This window comes from Stegodyphus dumicola, chromosome 1, assembly GCF_044657685.1.
Source record: "Stegodyphus dumicola isolate Sdum_Otavi_A_Nest chromosome 1, ASM4465768v1".
Taxonomy (NCBI): domain Eukaryota; kingdom Metazoa; phylum Arthropoda; class Arachnida; order Araneae; family Eresidae; genus Stegodyphus; species Stegodyphus dumicola.
The window spans coordinates 42,649,087-42,673,435 of NC_140768.1; the positions used below are offsets into that span (position 1 = coordinate 42,649,087).

At 33.3% G+C, this 24,349-nt stretch overlaps 1 protein-coding gene and 1 non-coding gene across 5 annotated transcripts in view; one reads left to right on the top strand and one right to left on the bottom strand.

The window, feature by feature from the left end:
- Positions 1-24,349, bottom strand: part of LOC118195504 (nephrin-like) — a 497,037-nt gene that overhangs the window by 260,264 nt on the left and 212,424 nt on the right. The gene's annotated exons all lie outside the window — the stretch shown is intronic.
- Positions 13,925-13,998, top strand: TRNAT-AGU (transfer RNA threonine (anticodon AGU)). Its single transcript has one exon. It is a non-coding gene; the product is annotated as a tRNA-Thr (tRNA).

Genomic DNA, 24,349 nt, shown 5'->3' on the forward strand with positions numbered 1-24,349 from the left:
TTAGCCAATTTTTTCGCCTCGCAATCAATTAGCCTGTTTCGGTACCAAGATATCTAATATGAAAATTATAAATTATCTTCTTCAACTTATTTCTTTGAAAACTATTTGAAAGTTTCAGCATTTCGAATTCAAATATTTTAAACACATATAGCTTCAAATTATAATGATTTGCTGCTATTTTCTTTACATTCTGAGATAATCCATAGTTTACAAAATCATGGCCTTTGTCGTTTGAATAATGCCTCATAAAATGTTTTAAACAAGTCATTTGCGCATTCGGAGTTTAAAATTATATGGTAAATTACTAAATATCCACATCTGTTTTCAGTTGTAGAATATTAATTAAACTTAAATGCTAAAAATTTACAAAAATAATGATAATTATTTGAAGCATCAATGTGAAAACTTTAAATAGTAATACTAGCAAGCCAAAATTCACTTTTTCGCCTTAACATACAAACATTAGCATCAGCAACAACTGTAGAGAGATTTGGTTATTTGGAAGCAGGAGTCGTGAAAAATGAGCAATGCCATCGCCGGGCCTCGGACCTCTCGAATGCGCGCCTAGTGTGCTAACCCTTACACCACGAAGGCACGCTAGAGAGAGGGAGAAATTGCGCATAAAGAAGAGCATTACTTTATCAAACAAATCTGAATCAAAAAGCTTGCGTATGGAATTTATTCTGCCCTACTTTTTATCACCTCGCCTGTGCATTTTGTAACTGCACTGTCAAGATGTCGGAATAAAACTGACCAATAAAAAGCAGTGTTATTTTTGGTAGTTAATAAGAAAATTATCCCAAAGGGGCGGCAACCCATAAGGGCTATTAGTCTCAAAACAGCATTTCGTAGTGTTTCTCTATAAACGGCGAATTACTTTTTAAATTGTTGCAACCAAATATTATCGCCCTGTATTATAGTTAACAAACTTAACGATTTCAAAGCGAGCAATGGCAACACTGTACCAAAAAAAAAATTATCTCCAGCGCGTGAGAGTGTCTATCAGAAATTCTTAAGATATGCTGTTTTTAAATACTATTTTGTGATATTTCTGTTGAATTGAATTTTATGTGGTTTAAGTGCGAAAAACAAGCTATTTAATAAATAAAAATAACACACAAAAGAAGTCCCTTCGGGCGTAGTATGAAATCTGAAAGCTTTCGGATTTTATTTATTTATTTATTTATTCGTGTGCCACTTTCCAGAACCTGCAAAATGTTTCCAAATTTTTATACCCAAATAAAACTGATATTACTAAAAATATCAATCGCACTCTGAAATTTTCTGTTAAGTGTACAAATGATAAATTTTAATTTCGCGAGTATTTACTACTGAACCCGAATCTTTTACCACAATAAGCGTCCAACGGAAAGAAAAAAAAAACTATTTAGATTCCCATGCCCTTACAAACAGACAATGTTAGGGATGCATTTATCATTTTATCATGCAGTAACGGTTCTGAGCTTGTTTGCATACATATTTAAATTAAGACATAAAATTACTATTACACTACACAACTTCTTTAAAAAATAAAAATAATATGCGCGTATGTTTTTTAATCTCTCTATTAAAAACTTGACCCTTTTAAATTTGATGCAATCCTTCTCTTGTGGTTTGAGATAATCTCACGATAAAACTTTAGCACATTAACCTTATCTTTAATTAAAAATTAATTAAACCTTACAGTCATGAAATAGTCATAAAACAGTTACGAATACTGTCGAGGATCGTGAAGCGCAAAACCATCTTTACGCAAACAAATATCCTGTTCACACAGAATTAAAGAAACAAAAGTTCGAAATAATAATTTCCTATGAGTCGTGGCTATGGAAACAATGGATCTGTTATTGAAACAACACGAAGAGAAAAAGTTATTCTTATTTCACGGAACGGGCAAAACTCATTTGCCATTGCCGTTTATATAAAAGGCAAAGAGCCACTTCATACCTGCCATTTAGTGTTAATGGAGTTTGGCCGTAGGGTTTAATCGGTACTTATATCGATTAATCGCTGCGGTCAGTAGTACTGCGCGTGAGAAAGTTTCTTCTGCCCTCGGGCCAAAAGCTATCCAGTCACCCAGTCCCCACCTTCAGCTGAGAAACTGGATAGGAGAGGTATCCCTGTTTGCTTTTTAGCACCAAGATGGGGACAAAAAATAGGCTTGCTGAAAACTTGCTGACTCCGTTTCGGAAAGCCGTCTCGGAGATGCAGCCTTTCCAGCAGATTGTTACCCACGGGCAATTTGAAAGCATGGGATAAACACAGCATAGAGGGACTGTACATTCATTTATTATCATCTTTTAACTAATCATAAGATACCAGTGAAGCTAAAATCCACAAGAAGAATGAGTGAATCTGCACGATTTCATTGAAGTCACATCTTGCTGAAACACCTATGACTGTAAAATTACAACTGCATTATAAATTTCGCGAGATCTAATGGGAGGACTAGCTTTTATTTTGAACAAATAGAAAAAAAAATTATCTGCCAGATTTCGTTGGCCTATAATAAATACATACTTTAATGTGTCACATTTCGCAACAAAAGATGGCCAACACAGATGGATGTTATTGTATATGCTTCCAGTCAAAAGATAAGCTTGTAAAGATTTCTGAGATTAAAGTTGAGGTACAGAACATACTTAAGATGCAGGGCGTAGCAGTTATAACATCCGGTAGCTGTTACAGTAACTCCGATTCGAGCTTCCGGTGAGGACATTGCATAATAGTTGAAATAAAATGGAGTGTAGAAATATAATTTTCAAATTGTAAAAACAAACCTCAAGAGCCAGCATGAATCAGGCACTTGCGTGAAAAAATAATGGAGATATTTACCTCTTCAATATGAAACAATTAGTACACTATTTACTTTTGCACACTATAGCCACCGTTAATATATTAATTCTTACAAGTAATTCATTGCAATTCTATGAAAGGCACAAAAGCCATCACCTGTTTCAAAAGCAATAAAAGAATTACATATTTGAGTTAAAATTACTAACTATGCACTCAATTACGTACATTAAAACATTATATTTCCAGGCAACTCTGATGTTAATTGGTGGACTACTGTAAAGTTTTTTAATTTACCATTTCGATGAATTTATGCTCAGTCTTAGACATAATCAATATACTAAAAAGGTAATATACCTTCTTAAATGTTACCAAACCACTAATCAATAAATTAATTCATTCATTTATTTATTTTTGGTTTTCTTTGGAAGCATTAGTAGTCATATTCCGTATTGAAAGGTAATTATATACTACATAAACATTTTGAGTTAACGGTAACTGCAGACTACAAAGGATTTACCAAATTAATACCACAGAAATCAGATACCATCGATATCAGATATCATCGATATTTCAGACCTGTCAATACACAAAAATCAGATAACATCGATATCTGAACAGATGTTCAATAAAAGGTCACTTGAATGGAAAATATTTTATAATTATAAAAGCTATTTTACATTTTTAAAATGCTTTTACTAAAATTATGAAACACAAGTTCATTCTATCCTTTGCAGAGTCATTTAGTTTTTCGAAACACAAAGCATGAAAAATGTGTGGGGAGTGCAAAGTCCGAACTTCCGATGCTAGTTGTACGTACTTTCCAACTATTCTACGAAGGCATGCGGCAAAGACGAAGAAAATACCTTACATTCACCCCCACTTTAAACGTTAGTTGAAGGAACGGAGCCGGACTCCAAATCCTAGTGGTGCCAGCCACTTGCATGATCAAAAGGTTTTTCGGAGCAGGAAACATAAAAAATGTGCGATGCCCTCTCCAACTGCGGATTTCCCGACTCTAGCCGGATTTTTTTATTAATTTTTATCGAATGGCGTGTACTTATATTCGACACATTTAGGATGCCGGATATTCGACAGGACTATTAAACACTCCTAAGGACAGAAGTAGTTGCGTAGGCAAATAATAGTCGGCAACTGTTGCCTCCTATGAAGGGATGGGCAGTTTACAATCATGCCTTCTCCGAGATTCGAGCCCAGGCCCTTTGATATCGTAGTCGGCTTCCCTAACTATTATACCATCTGGGCGGTATTCCAACTGGATGTGCTTTCCAATTAACTATAAAGGCAAGCAGTAAGAAGAGAGAAATACATTTACTTCAAAAGCCAGATCACTTCATATAATTTGCTATACCGTTAAAATTTCCAATAATCAAATCGAAAGTAAAGCTTAAAGCTACTTTAATTCACTGGTAAGCGCTGCAAACTAGAGACTGAAATGACCCATTCAATGAAAAACTCCAAACCTTAAAATTTATACACACAATTGCACGTTAATCACACATTTAACGTGTTTGAACTGAAATACCTTACCACTAATGCAACAGATTACATACACTTCACTATTACCCGCATTCGCTTTACGTATATCTATCGATGAAGCGTCACTCTCTATATCCGAATCTGAATAACTAATGCATTCATATGACGTCATCTGTCAAAGGCGATGCCAAAGATCATACAGCGTTAAATTTTAATACGATTGCCCATCTAACTAAAGTCCCATTTGGCGCTATTATTCAAACGTCCGCCAAGGGTGAACAACTAGCCCCTATATCTCGTTATATAAGCCTCGGCAATCCATCAAGAGCTTTGATGAATAGGAATTCATCACGCCAGGGAATTAAGATACCAGAAGGTTCTATCAAGTTCCAAGATTTGCACTGCGATTGGTCACAAGGCAATAAATCATAGACTACGACGATCCTCCTACGAATCGTTTAAATATAAATATTTAAGATGCTGATAACATGTGTTCACACTTGGATACTACAATATTCAGGTAATATATTCGACAACTTACGGTTTTGAGCAAAGCTCGAATAGAAATATAGCCGCCAGATATTACAAATGTTTGGCCCAATCGTGTCAGCGTAGATTATGCTTTAATATTCATATCCTAATATGAAATATAGTGATTCCAGAACACAGCGCCCACATTGACCAATCTGACAAAATCATTTAACGCTACAGGACAGTTTCTAATGATAGAACGAGCTCAATGAATGTGAGTTTTGTGGCATTTCGCATGTGTAATACGACTATATGATTATGTTAGGAAAGTTCTGCCTAGAAGATATTTTCCCTAGACAATTGGCTATGAATGCTTTGTCGTCATAAACAATTTAAAATAACCAACATATAGCAGAAATTATTTAATTTACTTCACATTATATAGTTTACATTATTACAAATATTTGCTACTTTGTAACTGCTTCTCTCAATGCTTAGGTATATGCTTAGGCGAAATGAAACCAAAATAAAATTTTAATTTAATGACGAAATAAATTACAACAGAGAACAAAAACATAATATCATCTAACAGAAAATTAAGCATAATTAACTGAAGCAGATATTTTTGAATTACATACGAGTGAATTTAGGTTTTGCTAAATATAAAATGTTAAAAAATTATAAATAATATAATTATGTGTAAGAACTAATTGCATATTAAGTCTTAAAATGCCTCTCAAACGGGATAGAGTTTAATGACTCTGACTACCATACAGAAGCCCGTTTCGATTCCCGGAGAAGGAATGGATGTTTGTAAATGTACAGTGCCTATGTGGCATGGGGAGCACTCTAAGTACGCAGCGAGCGAAAGTCTTCTCGAGAGGTTGGTGGTAGGAAAAGAGAGGTGGGAGACCTTCGGACCCATAGCCTCGGGATATTCTTCATCAAAATTAGAGGGGGGTGGAACTGAGCTAAGTCGTACTGTTACCTGTATAATACTGAAGGCTCTTCCCAACGACAGGAGCAATATTGCCCACCCTCCTTACCATGATGAATTTTGTGGGCTTGTTCTGATATTACTATCAGACAAGCGAGATAAAGTCATAAGAACAACAACAATACTTAAAACTGTAAATTAAAGTAATTTGCAGTTTTAAGTATAAGTTTTAAGTATTTTAAGTTTCGTAAATTATGAAGAGCATTGTATAAATTACATTATTTAATTAAAAAATATACCTCGAGGATAGAGTGCAAAATTTTATATAGTCTTGAGAAGTTATTCCATTATCATTGCTTACTATACAGGTAATGATATTCAGACATTATGAACAACTTTTAAGATTAAAATTTAAAAAAAAAAAAAAAAAAAAGATAAAGAATAAATTACCCAAAAAATCGAATTATTCATTTAAATAAAGGAAAAAGGCACGCCTTTAGACCAATAAAACTGAAATATGAAGAAACACATAATTTGAACTTTTTAGAAAAATTCTATTCTTTGATATTACATAATTATTGCGTTTCAAGTATTGGGCTGTTAAAATACGAATCAAGTCATGCTAAATGAAATCTTACTTTATTACATGTATCATATTTTTGCCCCTACATAATCAAATGTTTGAATTGCTGAATTAAATTATTTATTCAATTATCAACCAGGGTACAACATTCACGGATTCATTAAACTGCAAGGTTACACTTTTAAACATTACGGAATAATTTACTTCTAAACTTCAGCCGAATGGTGGTTAAGCAATTTATTCAAGTACCAATTAATATGAGACAAGTCAAGTGTCTAGTTTCCTCGTTTAATAACATTATGATAAGTTTCGAAAATATTATGCTATAGAGCCTAAATTAACAGGGAATTTATTCAAGAATAGAGAGCCCATTTCGTAACACATTTAAAGTGATGTGCTTTGTAAAGATAAACGAGGCGATTATTCGATAGAAGGTGAGTTAATTTTAAGAACTGAGTGGGCAGTGGTATTAAGAAATACCCACATTAGAATTCATTCGCTATAATATGCTATTATTCGAAAATGCTTTTACAGTATGTTTGAAATTATTATGCGTAGTTTAAAATTATTATGGGCTGTACTGGTAAAGAATTATTACTAAATGAATATATATTTCTCATTATGATATATTGTAGTGTCATTCTTTTCTTTTTTTCTTTTTTTTTAAAGCAGATGTCAAAGTGCAATACCCTCGCCGGGACTCGAAACAAGATCTCTCGAATGCATGCCGAATGTGCTACCGTTACACCAGGAAGCCATGCAGAAAGGAGTGAGAAAATACCATATATAATTCCCCTTTTAAAGGGCGACTGGGGATTAGGGGACCCAATCACCAAATCCTGGTGGTAAAGAATCATCATCCATCACCTTTTAGTTCAGGCGCCATTGTAGAGTCATTACGTTTTGCTATATTTTTAAGCAGCAGAAGTGAAAAATATGCAAAACCTTCAACAAGACCTCTCAAATACGCGCCGAATATGCTACTGTTACACCACGAAGGCATGCAGAAAGAAAGGAGAAAATACCATATAATATTTAAATGAAATATGTCACAGTTATCATTTGGAATCCAACATTTGCACAATACGCTTGCTGGATAATTTTTTTAGAAGCAGTATTCAGTAAGAGAAAGAAGAAAAGAGTGAGAAAAACGTTAAAAGCTAATAATTTCGTTTAGAATTGAATAACAGGTCATTTGGGGAAGTGCCAAATTTATTATTAACCTCAAAATACGAATTATTTGATAAACGTGGAAGAAAAGAAAAGGAAATCGAAAAAAAAAAAAAAAAAGAAAAGAAAAAAAAAGTTCAGAAGATCTTGTAGAATTCTTAGGTTTCTTTCGGACCAGGAAACATGAAAAATCAATGATGTCCTCAGCGGTATTTGAACTAGGGACCTCCCGATTGCCAGTTGAACGTGCCCCTAATTATACCATGAAACCAGGTGGTAAGGAAGGTGAAAAATCCTTACATTCTCACAGCTTAAAGATAATTCGGGAAGAAGGAAACCAATCGTCAGATCTTGGTTTTGTGGAATACCATTGCCGGGATTTGTGATGACAAAGACCAAACATTCACTTAAAGAAAACCGATCATAAAACATACTTTATGAACATATAATGAAATATGTACCGTACGAGTGTTTGTTTTGAAATTTTAAATAAGGATAAGAAAAAGTCTGCATGCGTTTTATTTTTTATTTTATTTTTATTTATTTATTTATTTATTTATTCTAATTTATGTTCGTTACCTCCCAAAAAATTGTTTGACAGAGACCGTGACATTTCTTCTACGTAATGTCTCTAACTTGGTAAATCTAACTCACTCGAAACCCTTTATACAAACGCCAGATATTAACTAATATTAAATTTGGATACGACCCCAGTTTTCTGGTTGCTTTTCTTCCAACACGTTGTCCCTTTCATTCACATTTTCTAATCTGTACTCCACACGCGATATCTGTAGTAAAACTATAAGTAAAACAAAAGCTACTGTGAAGTTTTCCCACGGCGTTTAACCTGTTTCTGCCCTACAGTCTCGCCGATCGCCAGTCCAAAAGCGACAACTTGTCTTACCTGTTTTCTCTGACACATACGACAATATAGAGATGGAAGAGAAGAGAGACACAACTCTGCGGGAGAGGGAAAAAAAAATGAATCACATATATCGATTCGTTTTTGATATCATTAAAGCTCCTAAACCGGTTCTTATTAAGAAAAAGGTACAGATTAAACAGTAGATAAAATAAAAGAAAGAAAGAGTAATAAAGAAAGAGAGATAAGAAGACGGGTTCACTAAAGTTGTTTTGACTTAAAAGACAGTGATCTTCGTTTTTTTTTTTTTTTTTTTTTTTAATTCTTTTATGAGTCTAGCATTTCTTAAGTTATTATGGGTATATTTAATATGTTTCAGAATTACTTACTCATTAGCATTAGCTGTCAAATCTTTTCCCAAATTTAGAAATGTTTTTTTTTTTTTTCAAATCAATATAAAATTAGGAATTACTTTGATTTTAGGAAAAAGCTTCTTTATTTTCGAGCTATATTTATTTTGAAAATTACAAAATAAGACATTTTTCATATGACCTGGTACCGAAATGTATAAACTACAAATCCTTAAGAAAAACGAATTTATTTTTTTTGACATATTTTTGATACTGTTACGAATATTGTACATATATAAGTGATTTTACTGCAATTATATGTTAAATTGCTGTATGTTTATGTGTAATGTAACATTAAAAAAAAATCTAGTTAGACAAGCTATATCGAGAAATTAAGAATACAGGGGCAAAACCATTTAACATTAAGTAAATGGGTAGCTTGGTAATGGGTAGCGAGAAACTCCCAAATGTCGCCAAACTTGGCGATAATTTCGCGACATATTGGTCCGATCCCTGTAACATTGTAGTAGGCATAGTAACTGAATAACTGTAATTGATGTTCTGTGTGGCTTTAACCGTAAAGCGTCCCTCATATGCCTTCCAGTGGTTTCGAGAAGAAGTGAGTACTAGAAATATCTTGGCGGCCGCGTGAAAACTATATAAGACTAGTCCGTTGTTGCTGTTGTTGCGAGGTGTGAGTTCGGAATACTTAGATATCTTCAGGTTAGCTTTCACTTTAGATGCGCTTTGCATTCCGTTGTGCTTAACGCTCTTAGCAGTTTGAAGTGTAACTACTGGTTGTACTGTAATGCTGTTAACTCTGTACGAGTACCACTGAGGAAAATTCCAGAACTCTGAAATCTTGTTTTCTTGATAAAATGAATTTTATCAAGGTATCATCGGACCTGCGCGCATTCAGTCTATTGCGAATCGTACACAAGCAACAATGCATTATAATAATCGTAAAATTGTTAGGCAAAATATATTGAATTTGAAGCTATATGTAATTATACTAACTGTATCATAAATTGTGAGTTGTCTGTTTCTTTACATGTATAGCTTCATTGAGATTATTAATCTCATCAGTATTCACCTATTCTTTAAATTAGTAGCCTTATCATCTCCATTACAATTGATTACGATAAAGAGCTAACTTATTCATTTATAACTCTTAATTACGCTTAATCATGATAAAATTAGATTACGTTAGAAAACATGATAATGGAAAAGCTCTCTTCGGCAACTCGCCATAGAAAAGTATTCCGAGAAAAACTTAATTAGGGAAAATGTCTCGTATTTACCTTACGCAAATAAAAACCATGGAAACCATATGCAGTCAGCGAATTCATCCACAAGATATCAAACAGGACATGAATTACAATGTTTCTGTGGTTCAATCTCTGGGCCATTCATTAGCTAGCTGATTATGATGACGAATTCAAGTCACCGGACAACTGCATTTGGCTATGATTAATCTCAATGGACCTTTGTACTTGATTATGATGAGAAATGAACCTGACTGCACGTACATACTCTGTTTTGATAAGGAATAAGCTCATCATAATCAAACGCAATGATTCCTAGAGTTTAATTTTAGAGATTTACTTATTGCTATTATGTTAATAAATTAGCTGTTAGCCGAGGGTAAATACTTGTTTGACAGTTTGTATTGATGACAGACCTTATTCTACAAAATACTTTCCTTCTTTTCATTTTATAACTTAAAATGTTATTCGATTTAATGCATATAGAAATCAAATATATTTATTTAGAATAGAATAATTTAATTTCATACTAAAAGTTAACGTAACACTGCATTCCAATTCGAAAGTTAAGGAAAACGCCTGACATGCATAAAACATAAAACTACTAATGTTTCACAAAGATCAAAGAGCACACAAACATTCCAAGACATTTCATTTAAGACACACGCATTCCAAGTAATTTGTAAATTCTAGAAGGATATTTTATATTTTCTACTAGAATAGATACTCTTGGGATGATAGAATAGCTGATCTCCGCTTTCAATGCTAAAACCAATACTTCTGAAAAGCATTTCTTTTGAGGAAGGAAAGGGGGTAGTACAAAATTTTATTTGTTTGTGGTTACAGTGATAATAAATGGGGAAGACATTTGGGGACTGTTATCAAATCTCGAGTTCCATGTGAACTACGAGCGTGCACCTCCGAAGCTATGAAATGAAATTTATATTAAATTATCAATCACATCATTTCATCAATTATTTATCAAAAATAGGCTTCAGTTTTATTGATAAATTTAATGTCAGTTTTTTCTTTGTTTTACGGGCCTCTTTTCAGTCAGGCAACATGCCTAAATTTCTACAGAATATGAGCTTTGATTAAACGTTATAAGGTATTTGTCCCGCCTTCCTAGTGTGCCTTCGTGGTGTAGTGGTTCTGCACGCTGAGCCGGTATTCCAAAGGTCCGTGGTCTGTTTCCCGGCGAAGGCGTTTGCTAATTTTTCATCTTGCTTGCTTCCAAAAAAATCCTAGTGCCTATACAACGTCACAAAGAAAATGAATTTTTCCAATTCATTCTTGAAGCCGAAACAATTTTTCATGATTATATAGCCATTTACACGTAATGTAGCTTATTTTCCATTACCGGAAGACTTAGCACAGAAAATAAAATATCTTATAAATGTGTGCAAAACTTGAAGTTGAATGCATTAATTATTATAACATAATTAAATTACACATTATAACTCAACATCTTAAATCCAAAGCTAATTTTAACTTGCAAATACCATCTGATTAAATATCTTTATTTAACATTTGCAAAGCAAATATACGAAATTCAGTAGTGTCATATTTTATATCATGGAAATTTAGCTACCAAAAAAAGAGTATACGTTTTTTTAATTTTTATTTTATTTCCTTTTAGGAAGATAAGGAAATATCGTAATCGCGAAAAATTTCGGGTACCATATTTCAACGAAAATACCTATTTTGACTGCTCTCGAATCCATTTAAACGATTTTGTTTGAGTGACAGTAGTACCTATGGACAGAATAAAAGACTCTTTCCTCCAAAACAGATTATAAAATGGATTCAGAAGAGATTTTTTCGTGACGTCTGTATCCACGTATGTATGCATCTCGGATAACTGAAAAACGATTCATGATTAAGTGTAGGTTTCTAAATGTATTCCATATCGTTTGAAGAGCAATTTAAGGCTCATTTGCAGTACTGATATTGATGGCTCTATTGCTGAGTTGATAGCATAACGAAAGCTTTTTCGCACCGATAACGTATAAATGATAATGACATTAATCTATGTTACTTTTTTACATTTTCTCTAGCGTACCACTTCGGTACTAATGGCAAGTTTCTCGTAACAAAGTCATGAAAATCGCAAGATTTAAGAGGTCCATAATTATTTAATACTGGAAAAGTTAAATTCATATAACGATAAACCAGAAACTATAGCCAGCATGCAAACGTTCCCAGATACCTCATACATGTCCTGTCTACGCTGCGACAGTGGGAAGTGTAGTTAAGCATCAGTAATTACAAATCTAAAATTAATAGTTTAGAAGACATTTTCTCCCTCCTTCTAATATGTCTTCGTGGTGTAACGGTAGCGCCCTCAGCGCGTATTCGAGAGGTCCAGGTTTCGCAACGAGGGCATTGCTCATTTATCATGCTTGTAATTCAAAATAACCTAATGACTCTACAGTGGCACGCAAACTAAAAGGTGGTGGAAAATAATTCGTCACCGCCAGGATTTGGCGACTGGGTTCCCTAATTTCCAGTCGTGCTTTCAAAGGGGGGAGTATATATGGTATTTTTCCCTCCTTCCAGCATGCCTTCGTGGTGTAACGGTAGCACACTCGGCGCGTATTCGAAGGGTCCTGGTTCGAGTCCCGGTGAGGGCATTGCTCATTTTTCACGTCTCCGGCATCGAAAGAAACCTAATGACTCTACAAATTTAGTAAAACACTTTTGATTAAAAATATCTCGATACAATTGCAACAAACATTTGACACAATTCAAAGTCACATCCTAGTTTCCCATTAAAGTAATGCATGTACTCAATCCAGAACGGATTCCTTTATACTGAGTGTTATAACACAGCTTTATAACATTCAAATTCCACAGTACAACTTCATTAACTATTAAATGTGTTAAAAGATGTCCAATCAGAGCAAGAGGAACTAGTGCAGCCTCCTACAGATATAAGACACAAATTCAAATATTACTCGTCGAATCATCTCTCAAATGTAGTATTAAGACATCCACAGAGGGCAGAGACAAATTATCTGGTGTTTAACTGTGCTATAAAAGACTGAAAGTGCTATGATCTTGTCTTAATGATGCCATTTCGTCGAGGAAACTGTATCAGTCGCGTGATCCTTAAGCATGTGCTCCAAAACCGCAATCACAAGAAAGGAAGTAATGTGTTGTTTGATGATGCACCATAGACAGCTAATGTCATCTTGTGGATCACATTAATTAGGAGCAGGATATAAGGATCGAGTAAGATGCGTGTTTATCTTTAGTTCGGGATCTGCGTTTTTATATGATTGTTTTACTAAAAACAGATTAAAACACCGAAGAAATAACAACTCGCTCTTTCACACGTTTCTATTGAAAATAATTCCCTGTTATGGAACTATCATTCAATTTTATTGCAATTAAGCAATTTAATATATACATATATTATTTAACCTATTGATTACTATGTTGATAAGGATTCGAGCAACAAAATTTAATTAATTTTCTTAAATACAAATTTTATTAGCCCAAAAAGGATGTTAGTCACCAATGGGAAATTAGTCTCGAAATAACATTTTGCATTGAATCACTATAAATGGCGTATCACTTTTTAAATTGTATCCCGTATTACATTTAAGGAAATTAACTAAAAAAGAATTTTCATGAATGTATGCATGTTTCTCTCACCCTATTGTGAAAAACCGACGGTATCTAGAGCTATCAAATTTTCAGTAATGCAGTCCTCCACCCGAACATAGGCACCTGGAACACCTAATTTTGAATTTCGAACTTTTTGTAATCTATTTCATATTTGTAAATCTTTAATGAATTTTTAATCTAAAATCTCAACGATTTCAAAGCGAGCACTGGCAACCACAGAAAAAAATATTTTTTATCTTCATCGCGCGAGATTGCCACGCGGGAATTCTACAGATTGCTGTTTTTTAAATATTTTGTGATTTTGCAATTAAAAAAAAACTTTTCTAAAGCTATAAGGTATTTCTCCCGCTTTCCTAACGTGCCTTCGTGGTGTAGTGGTTCTGCACGCTGGGCCAGTATTCCAGAGGTCCGTGGTTCGATTCCCGGCGAAGGCGTTCCTAAATTTTCATCTCCGGTTTTTCAAATTAACCTAATGTCTCTACAGTGGCGCCCGAAAAAGGTGTTGGATGAGGATTCTCCACACCAAGGATTTGGTGATTGGGTCCCCTAAAAACCCCCGTCGCCCTTTAAAAGGGTGAGTGAGTATATATAAGGCATTTCTCTCGCCTTCCTAGCGTGCCTTCGTTGTGTAGTGGTCAGTACATTGAGCCGGTATTTCAGAGGTCCGTGGTTGGATTCCCGGCGAAGGCGTTTGCTATTTTTCATCTTTCCTGTTTCCAAAAATATACCTAATGTCTCTACAGTGGCGCCCGAACTAAAAGGGTGTTGGATGAGGATTCTCCACACCCAGGATTTAGCAATTGGGTCCCCTAAAAACCCCAGTCGCCCTTTAAAATGGAGAGTATATAAGATATTCCTCCCGCTTTCCTAACGTGCCTTCGTGGTGTAGTGGTTGTGCACGCTGGGCTAGATATCCGTGGTTCGATTCCCGGCGAAGGCGCTGCTAATTTTTCATCTCCGTCTTTTTCAATTAAACTAATGTCTCTACAAAGCCTTCTCTTTCTTTCTTAGTAAGGAAATTGAGCAAGCATTATATAATAAACTGATAAAAGACTGGAAAAAGAAGAAAAAAAAGAGTATGCCAACACTTCACGTTGCTTCGGAAATTATTCAAAATGTATACTGTTATGATGGTTTTAAAATTTTTGTCATTTTGCTGTTGAATTGTATATGGCGTAAGGGCGAAGAAAATTACGTTTTATAATAAAGCTAAAGAGACAAAAAAAAAAAAAAAAAAAAAAAAAGGGGGTGTATTAGGAGTGAATGTAATAGCAGACTGATAGATTGCGAGCTCAGCAACAGTGTCAGAAATCTTAACAAACCTTTTTGGGCTATTAAAAATTTGAAACTTTTCAGATTTAATATTATTATTATTATTTTCCATTTATTCCCTAAGTTTTTTTTAAAAATTATTTTTGTTAAAACGATTGATGCAATTCAAAAGACTTATACAAACTGGAGTATAAATATTATCTTAACACTGCAGTTCCTTATCCTGGTGAAATTAGTTCCTGTTTCAAGGACTACTTCTCGCTGAGAACGGTACTCCTCCCCGTTGCTCAATCAGAACGAATAGAAAACGTTTTGGTAAGTGGAAGTTGAAATCAAAATTTGTGTAAGGATAGTTAAAATGCTTCCAAGATCTAATTGATTAGTCCTTTAAAATTATATATATATATCCACCCTTTTATCAGCTTAAAAGTTCTTACCCAGACTTTATTTTCGCAATCGTTGGTCGTAGCCGTATACTTCCAATTACAAAAGTGTTTGGAATGACGAAAATATACATATTTTGGCAATGCCAGGTTTAAACAAAAAAGTTATTTTTGACGCCTTACCAAAATCTAACTTTTAATGCAATTTCCTATTTGAGAAAGTTTTATAGTCGTTATGAAAAAATAAAATTAGAATAAATACGACTCCTATTCGTCAGAAATTCAGTGGTGTATTTAATTTCAAAGCTTGCAACTTTTGATGTCATTTTCAGCTTGCTTTGACAAATCGGTTAATTAAGTTAGGAGGAAATAAGTTTAAATGAAGTGCAGCAAAAAATGTGTATAATTTAATAGACCGTAAGGTATGGGGCATCCGCATCAGATTTTTTTTAATTATTTTTATTAAAATGTAAGAGTATACGTACACCGCTTTATATCTTTACTAGAATATAATCCTTTCGCAATAAAATGTTTTCCAAAATAAAGTCTAACTCTTTTCTGAAGTGACTCTGATTCGCCGAATATTCGTATAATCAGGCTAAATTTAAATTTACACTGCACTACTTTAAAATGAGAAGAGTGTTAAAAATTTACCTAATAAATACGAATTTGTTAAATGTATTTTTTACGTTAATTATACGTACGAATCTGTGATATTTACGCGTGTTCTATTAAAAATAAACACGTGTCTCTTGCTAATTAACGAAATGGATACCCAAAAATTCCCCTTATTGAAATTAGTCTTCTTTTTAAATGTTAAAATGCTACATCACATCTAAAAGATTTAGAATATTTTATCCGTAAAACTTTACCAATTTCTACTTTAAAAAAATTAATTAAAACACACTTTTTTTTTTTTTTTTTTTACTTTTATGAAGATTATATTATTTTTTCACTATAGTAAAATTACATACTACAATCCTTATGTGAACTTGTTACTGAAATGAATACACAGTGATGTGCCTGGTAAATGTACTGCAAAATAAAAATTATTCCCTCACCCCCATCAATTAATGTTTACGTTTACCTAAAAAAACAGGCACATAAATATGCATCTTAACATTAGTTTGCTTACATAAGTTGAAAATAAACACTTATATACCAGAATAATTCCGTTATTTTCTCCTCTTGACTGGAACAATTCTTTCCTTGAAAGCACGTATTTTTAACACAGCAAGCATTCAACGCTGAATTGCTATTTTATAGATTCAAAAAAGACAATTTTTATGACGAAAAATATCCACTCTAGGAAATGTTTCTTGAGAATTAGTCAAAAAAAAAATTACTCTTCCTTAAAGAAAAGGAAAATTAAAAGAACGATATTTAATTAGCATGATTAATTAATACGAAAAATTAATTTGAACACTTACGGCACCAGATGGTTATTCATGGGGTTCAAAATTTTCAGAAGTAATTTTCTAATACACTTACCTAAGAAAAAAAAAAAAGAGAAAAAAACATTAATGAATATTAGTAATAGCATCAAAGGGAATGTGTTGTTTACACTTAAGACATTATAAGAACTTCGTAGAATGAAACGTATTTGCATAATGTTCCATACGTTTTAATCTAATTAAGTATTATGTTGTTTAAAAGGAATATTAAATGAAATAAGAATGAATATGTTTTGAAACGAAGCAAATATAATTATATTAATTAATTAAATTTTCTAAGGAATAGAAATAAATCACACTTTTATAATATAGACTCTTTAAAACATTATTCACCGTTGTTTAATTTATGTTAAATTTCCTTTCTTATAACAGTTTACTTTTCTAAGAGGAGAGCGAATATAGCAAATTAAGAAGTATTAATATTTTATTGGTCGTTCACAAATTCTGCATTTTCAGTCATTAAATTCCCTCCTGCAGTACCTATGGAATATTCCAGTTGATGCAGATTACATTAAATATAGTAAAAGGAGGGGAAAAAGAAACATATTAATATATATTAAAAGAATATATATTAAAAGAATATATATTATTATCTTTTAATATATATTAAAAGAATATTGTAATAAATAAAACTTTTTTTTGGGGGGGGGAAAGGTTTTGGTTTATGTGACTACGGCACAGCCTCGAGCGGAGGCTTTGCAAAGTCTCTGCCAGGGGAGAGATGCCTTAGTGAAGGACATTCTTAAGAAAACTGCCTCGTGTACATTTTACAAATGGGGAAAACCACGAAAGTGTTCAGCGACTTTACCGCTCAGCCGCTGATGGGCCCTTTCGGAGGGTAGTCTGCCGTTTCTTATTAAGCAGCGCACAAACGATTGTTCTGTGCAGATATATGTAATATATGCCATACGTATCTTTTATGAATTGCAATAGTAAAGTACATGTTAATAAAAAATGTTGGTTAAGATCACTACAGATCACATTAATTATACATCACATGAATAAATTACAACAGAAAGCTATATTATAAAAAAATTAACGCTATACATTATTATGAAATAATTATTGCTGTAAATCTCTCAGCTAGCTGAGCATTAGCTGCTTTGACTCGAAAGGTAAATTAAGAACTTATGGAACATGGAAACACCTCTGAGAAATGCAATACGTTAGCCTGCGTGGGTGATAACTGATTAATCTTACATCTTGCGAAATGGCAACACTTGTTTGGTCCCTATGGTAATATAATAAGTGCCCTGATGTAGTAACATTATATAACTGTAATTTTTTTTTTTTTTTTTTTTTAAATAGCAAGACTAACATATATGTGTTTCCAATGTCAAAACATTACTAACCGCATTATGGGTGGGAAAGCAAATTACACTGTATTCATCTTTAGCCAAATACGTATTTCAAAACCACATAAACTTAAGAAAAATCAAATTTATAATAAAGTCATACATCTGCTAGATAATCATAAAAAGGCATCTGATTTTTTTTATATTTTTCAAAAATATCGTATAATAAACAGGATCATTCTTATACTTAAGAGATGCACACTATATAAATTACAACACCTAGCGCTTAAAAGAAATGCAAATAAAACACAATAATAAGTTTTTAAAGATAAAATAACTGAAAATTACTAGATCTTAAAAACTTCTTGACGTCAATGAAACCTTTACTCAAAATGAAATAGCTGACAGCTTTTCATACAAGTAGCTATATTATATATTACAGTATTATGTTTCTACCAGAAAGAGTTTTTTACTGTAAAAAAAAAAAAAATCTGTCAGGAAGTTATTAATTGTTAAAACTTCAAAATATCTTGGTTAGAATACGATTATAGTATTTTTAGATATTAAACAGTAGTTCTCTATCGGTTAGCTTGAAGCCTTTCTTTTTTATTTGTCTTTTATTTTTCTTTAAATCAGGAATTAATACGCTAAATTAATTTGTTTTCTTTAAATCAGGAATTAAGCTTAATTAATTTGTTACCTGATTCACAGTTGTCTAAATCTAGAAAAGGAGAATAAGACCCACTTATGGTGCAACACATTTACATGAGAATGATCCAAAATAAATAAATCACATTTCTCCAGCCATTCATTATGCACTTTCTGACTTGAGAAAATAAATAGAATAATAACTTTTCCCCCACGCCAAATCATCCCAGCTCAGGAGTTTACGTCAGCAAATGAATGTAGACGATTTGGTTTAGTTTCTTATGGGAAAGCACACTAGGGCTATCTGCTCAAAGGAACAGATGACTTCGTGGAAGTCTTTCTAAAGATGACTGGCTCGTATACACATTACACATTATAAGGTATTTCTCCCGCCTTCTTGGAATGCCTTCGTGGTGTGGTGGTCTGCACGCTCAGCGCGTAATTGAGAGGTCTGTGGTTCGATTCACGGCGAAGGCATTGCATATTTTTCATCTCTCCGGTCTCGAAATAACCTAATCTCTCTATACTGACGCCCGAACTAAAAGGGTGTTGGATGATGATTCTCCACACCCAGGAATTGGCGACTAGGTCCCCTACACACCCCAGTCGCCCTTTAAAAGGAGGAGTATATAAGGTATTTCTCCCACCTTCTTGGCATGCCTTCGTGGTGTGGTGATCCGTGGTTCAATTCCCGGCGAAGGCGTAGCATATTTTTCATCTTGCTTGCTTCCAAAAAATACCTAATGCCTCTACAATATGACAAAACGTCCACGCATCCAGCCCGTTCGCTTGAATTCGAACTTAGGTCAGAACTACCACTGTTCAGCGATTTTGCTGCTCGACCACTGGCGGGCCGAGTGTAACCGAACGCGAAAACAATGTCAGCGTCTTAGAAGAAGGATGCAGTCATGTTATGGGTCAATGAATTAAATTAGTATGTTACTGATGTTAGATTTCACTACGAAAAGTAACTTAAACGTCTCAGCCAGGTCACTCAGTAATAGTTAAAAAAATGCGTTCAATAATACCGCTGAACACAGCTAAGAAAAGCTGAAAGTTGCAAGCATGTTACGGTTACTTGCGTCAATATCCCTTACGAATGTTTGTAAGAGAAGTAATACCTTTTTTGGCAACTAACTAAAAGTAATCAGAGATGCGGAATCTTAAGAATGCATCCCTAATCAGGAAGTTTCAGAACATGGATTTTTTTCTTGTGAATTGACGTCACAAACATTGTCTACCAATTCCTGTTTAACATTCTCCTTCAGCACCTAAATATGATATAACGGATGTTCTGTGAGAAAAGTTACACCGGACATACCGCAGACGAATGGAATGAGGAGAGCTATCACTTGGAGATTTCTTGTTGATCAATAATAAACCGGATATGTTTCAGACTATTTGGAATGAAACCGAATACTGTATGGTTATTTGCTACTCTAATAAGGATGCCCATATCGAAATTCGCTGGAACAATTATGATGAGAAGAAAACTTCTAAGAGTTTACCTTGAAAATGCTATAAATCAGCGATTCTCAACCGCTGGTAAGCGTACCACTGGTGGTAGGCAAAAAAAAAAAAATATTTGTAATAATTAAGTTCAAAAATCTCCTGAAGAAAAAGAACAACTGATAGAAATTGTCTGCAATCGAACTCTAACTGAAGATTTCAAAAATAACACCCTTGTTAACTTTTGGTTGCACGGGGGGGGGGAACTTAAACGCGTTTCAAATAAAACTATCAAATTTTTATTGCCTTTTTGCACAACCTATTTGTGTGAGCATGGATTTTCTTCCATGTTATATTTGAAAAATAAATACAGAACAAATTTCAAAAAGATCCTAATTTACGGTTATAGCTAAGTAAAATATCATCTGATATAAAGAAATTGATCTCTCTTAAACAGCCACAAATTTCACACTCATTTTAAGAATTATTCACAATAAAATTCTGCACAGAATTAACTCATTCTCACCCTAAAATTCACACTAAGTTTTAGAAATTTTAGTAAAACTTAAATTTTGATAATTAAAATGATAACCAATTTTTAATCTTATATTTTATGTGTATATTTAATACAAATAGCCAATAGGTTGTGCAAATTGCAAAATACTTTTTTTTTTTTAAATTTCTATTGAGAAGCTGAAAGACAGTCATTGTAAATGCGTGGTGGTATTAAAGTTTTTCAATTTTTTGTTTAGATGGTACGCATTAGTCAAAAGGCTGAGAACCGTTGCTATAAATGATAAAAGTCTACAGTAAATAGTTATCAAAAAAAGAATTTCATTATTTTATATATCTTTCCTTCCTATTAGAAATTGCTCAATTAGTAACATAAAAATATAACCATTTGCAATTACGATCAATATATTAACATGTTATAGATAATATGGTGATTTTTAAGTTATTTTAAGTGAACCAACCATCTTCATACATGAAAATAGTTCGTTAAAATAATGTATATGATTTACTACCATTTCCCTCAACTAAATAAGAGGAATTTCCTTTGGAATCTCTGATTGTAGGCTAAACAATATATAGTCTCCAGAACGTAGCAATAGCCTAATGAAGAAGAAATAAGAAATAATGAGACTAGAAAGCAAATAAAAATTAAATGAAACTAAACAAAGAAAAAAAAAGGGGTAAAGAGATAAATTTTTTGCGATATATGATATACAAGTGCAGAAAAAAAGATTTGGGATAAAACTCATTAATTATACAGGAAGAGGGGGGACACCATTTTAATCATCTTTTTGAACAAATTCCTTAAAAACAATTCATAAGGGAAGTTATCAATTCATATTTTTTTCCAATATTACAGAGAGGCATAGGCTAATAACATAATTAATAATAATTTAAAAAGATTGAAAAAAAACCGAAGATGTCATTCTTTATCAAGAAGTAAGATAAGATAATTCACTAAATGAAATGCAATTTAAATACATTCTGAACTTAAAAGTATGTTAAACGATGTATTTATTTATATATCTATATAAAGTATTTTAATTAATATTAAGTCGTAATAAAATGAAGAATATGTATGATATGCAGAAATTAAGGCATTAAATATGCATAAGAACTAACTTTATTTTTTAATCCGACAGACACGATTTTTCTCAGCATTAAGCACTTGAAGTAAAATTAAAGTAGCTTGGTTTTAATTTATTGTAAATTTGATTATGCAAATGATGTGAACACATTTTAAAGGGTTAAGTATACGTATATTTAAAAAAAAAACTGTAGATCATCATTGATTACATACTTGGATTATTTCTACATATTTTACACTTTTTCAGTTCTTGAACTTACAGCAATATATGATTTTTTGAAGGGATCATGTCATAGTCAAAATATGCTCTTAAAATATAGAAATTGCTTAAATTAGTGGAAATATAAAAGCGCTTTTTCCACTTGTGATTTTATGTTTATGTTTCCATCTTGAAACTTTATTTTACAGAGGTAAATAGCAATGTGAAATTTTTTTCCCAGTTGTCACCTACAACTTCTAACGGAATTAAGGAATGCAGTTTGCTTGCGCCAAAAACTGCCCTTAGATTCATATTCTTGTTATTCATGGCTTTAACAAACAACTTAGTGCAACCAAGTATTACAGGAAGACTATGGTGATAGTAAGACTTTCTGGGTAACCAAAGAAAGATCGCTTCAAAAACGGTAAATCGATTCTAGGCTACAGATATACAGACAGATATGTAGGATGTAGAGAGATTGATAAAAGTATATAAGCATGTAATAGACTGTATTGTTCCTAGCCCGTTATCTCTGATGAAACGTCGAGGAACCTATTGAACTACGTAGCGACTTATCGCTGAATTCAGAACAACAAAGACGTAGACTCGAGAAGGGTTAAATAACCCTTTTTATTCACTCAAATAAGAATAACAGTCGGCCCCTTCTCGGGCTTGCAGGAAAGCCTCTACTCGGGCTTTTACTAAGAATAATTATTAACGAGAATAACTATTAAGATTTACTATTAACTACACTAGACTTAGCCGAAGCTAGACACAATTATCTAACGCAGTTGGCCCTTAAATTACACTAGCCAGCGAATAGCAATAGGCACGTATAATATGGACGAGCGTAACAGCTTCAAGAATGATTTAGCTAGAAGACAAACACGTGCTACTAAGGACGTCTAGCACTCACTATCGAAGTAAGCTGAACCTTCTGAAAACTCATTCTGGTAGGGAGTTCTAATTGTAAACAAGAATTGAAAAGAAATGGTTTCAAAATTAAAGTCCTCCTTCAAATTTTTAGTGCAAACACATTTGAATATTAACAGCAATCTCGAATTACAACAAGCCTAAATTTGACTTGCGGGAATGTTCTCATTATTTTACGTCTGGGAAATAACTGTAAAATTGTAATGAATTTATGTACTCGTATTATCTCGATATGAAGTAAAATTTAATCTAAAATTATGACCTTAAAATAGTTGATATCCGCATTATGTAGAACAGCTATTCAGCTAACGGCGTAAAACAATTTGAAATCAGTTTTAAAAACAGTGAAAATCTTTCTTCTTCTTTCCCCTTCATTACCATTTTAAGAAAACGTTTGTTCAAGTTCATTCTGAGATAAAAATTTCATCACGATTCATAAACGAAAAACTACATTTCCGAACATTAAAAGCCTTTATACAATAGAATTGTAGAGTCATTAGGTTAAGTGGAAGAATAAGACTTAAAAAGTAAACAGCGCCATCGCCGGTAATCGAACCGCGGACCTCTGGAATACGCACCCAGCGTGCAGAACTCACCGCGAAGGCATGCCAAGAAGGCTGGAGAAACACCTTATAGAATAAGTATAGTAATGGCGGCGTACATTAGCGTAAAAAGGAATTTATGATCATTTTCAAAGACTTTCTATTTAAACTAACATTAAATAACCTCAAATGCGATCTAATTTGCAATATTTATGTTCCTTGTGAGATCTTCATGCATCGGAATTTAAAATATAAAAAATAAGCTACGAAGTATACAAGAACCGTTATTTTGCACACCATGGTCTTTGTTTTCAAACTTCAATACCGTTTATTTTGCTTGGCTTAAGTGACTTTTTTCCTGCAAGGACAGCGCATAATTTACCCCAGATTTCAACACCCGCTCTAACGTAATCAATCATTCTAATTTAACTTCATTTTGCGTCGAAAGATCCGGCTCTTTCTGAAATCGTGAATGATAGTCTTTTATCCTCAAGCACTTTGGGTGAGAATGTCAATCGTGCTATTCTTTTCGTGCCGAGAGGTTCGGTTTTGGGACAAGTCAAGCACAAAAGATCTGTTTGAGCTAGCTGCCATTTTAAGAGCTCACAGAGACTCCAGGAAGGTCCGCAACCATGCACAAAGAGTAACTTAATTTGGGAATTTAAATTAACAGTCTCTTTCAGTGCCTCTGTTGCTGAGTATTTATTCAAGAGTGTTTGCATTAATTCAAGCTATATCCTTGAAAACGTGAGTTTCATTTTGGGCAAGGTTAAAGTCCTAAGGTAAGAATAATGAAGGCAAAGCACAGCGACGTCTTAAAGAGAATTTACCATGAGACTTTCAGCACGGCTGAAACTTAAAAATTAAATAAATTTAGAATTAAACCTCTCGTTCAGGCGATGCTCATTCCGGTTATGAAAGCCCATTCCATGCCCATTTTTTTACATTCGTTTGCAAAACATTTTTCCTTTTTAAATTAGAACGCATTCTTACCATTTGAAAATTAGAAA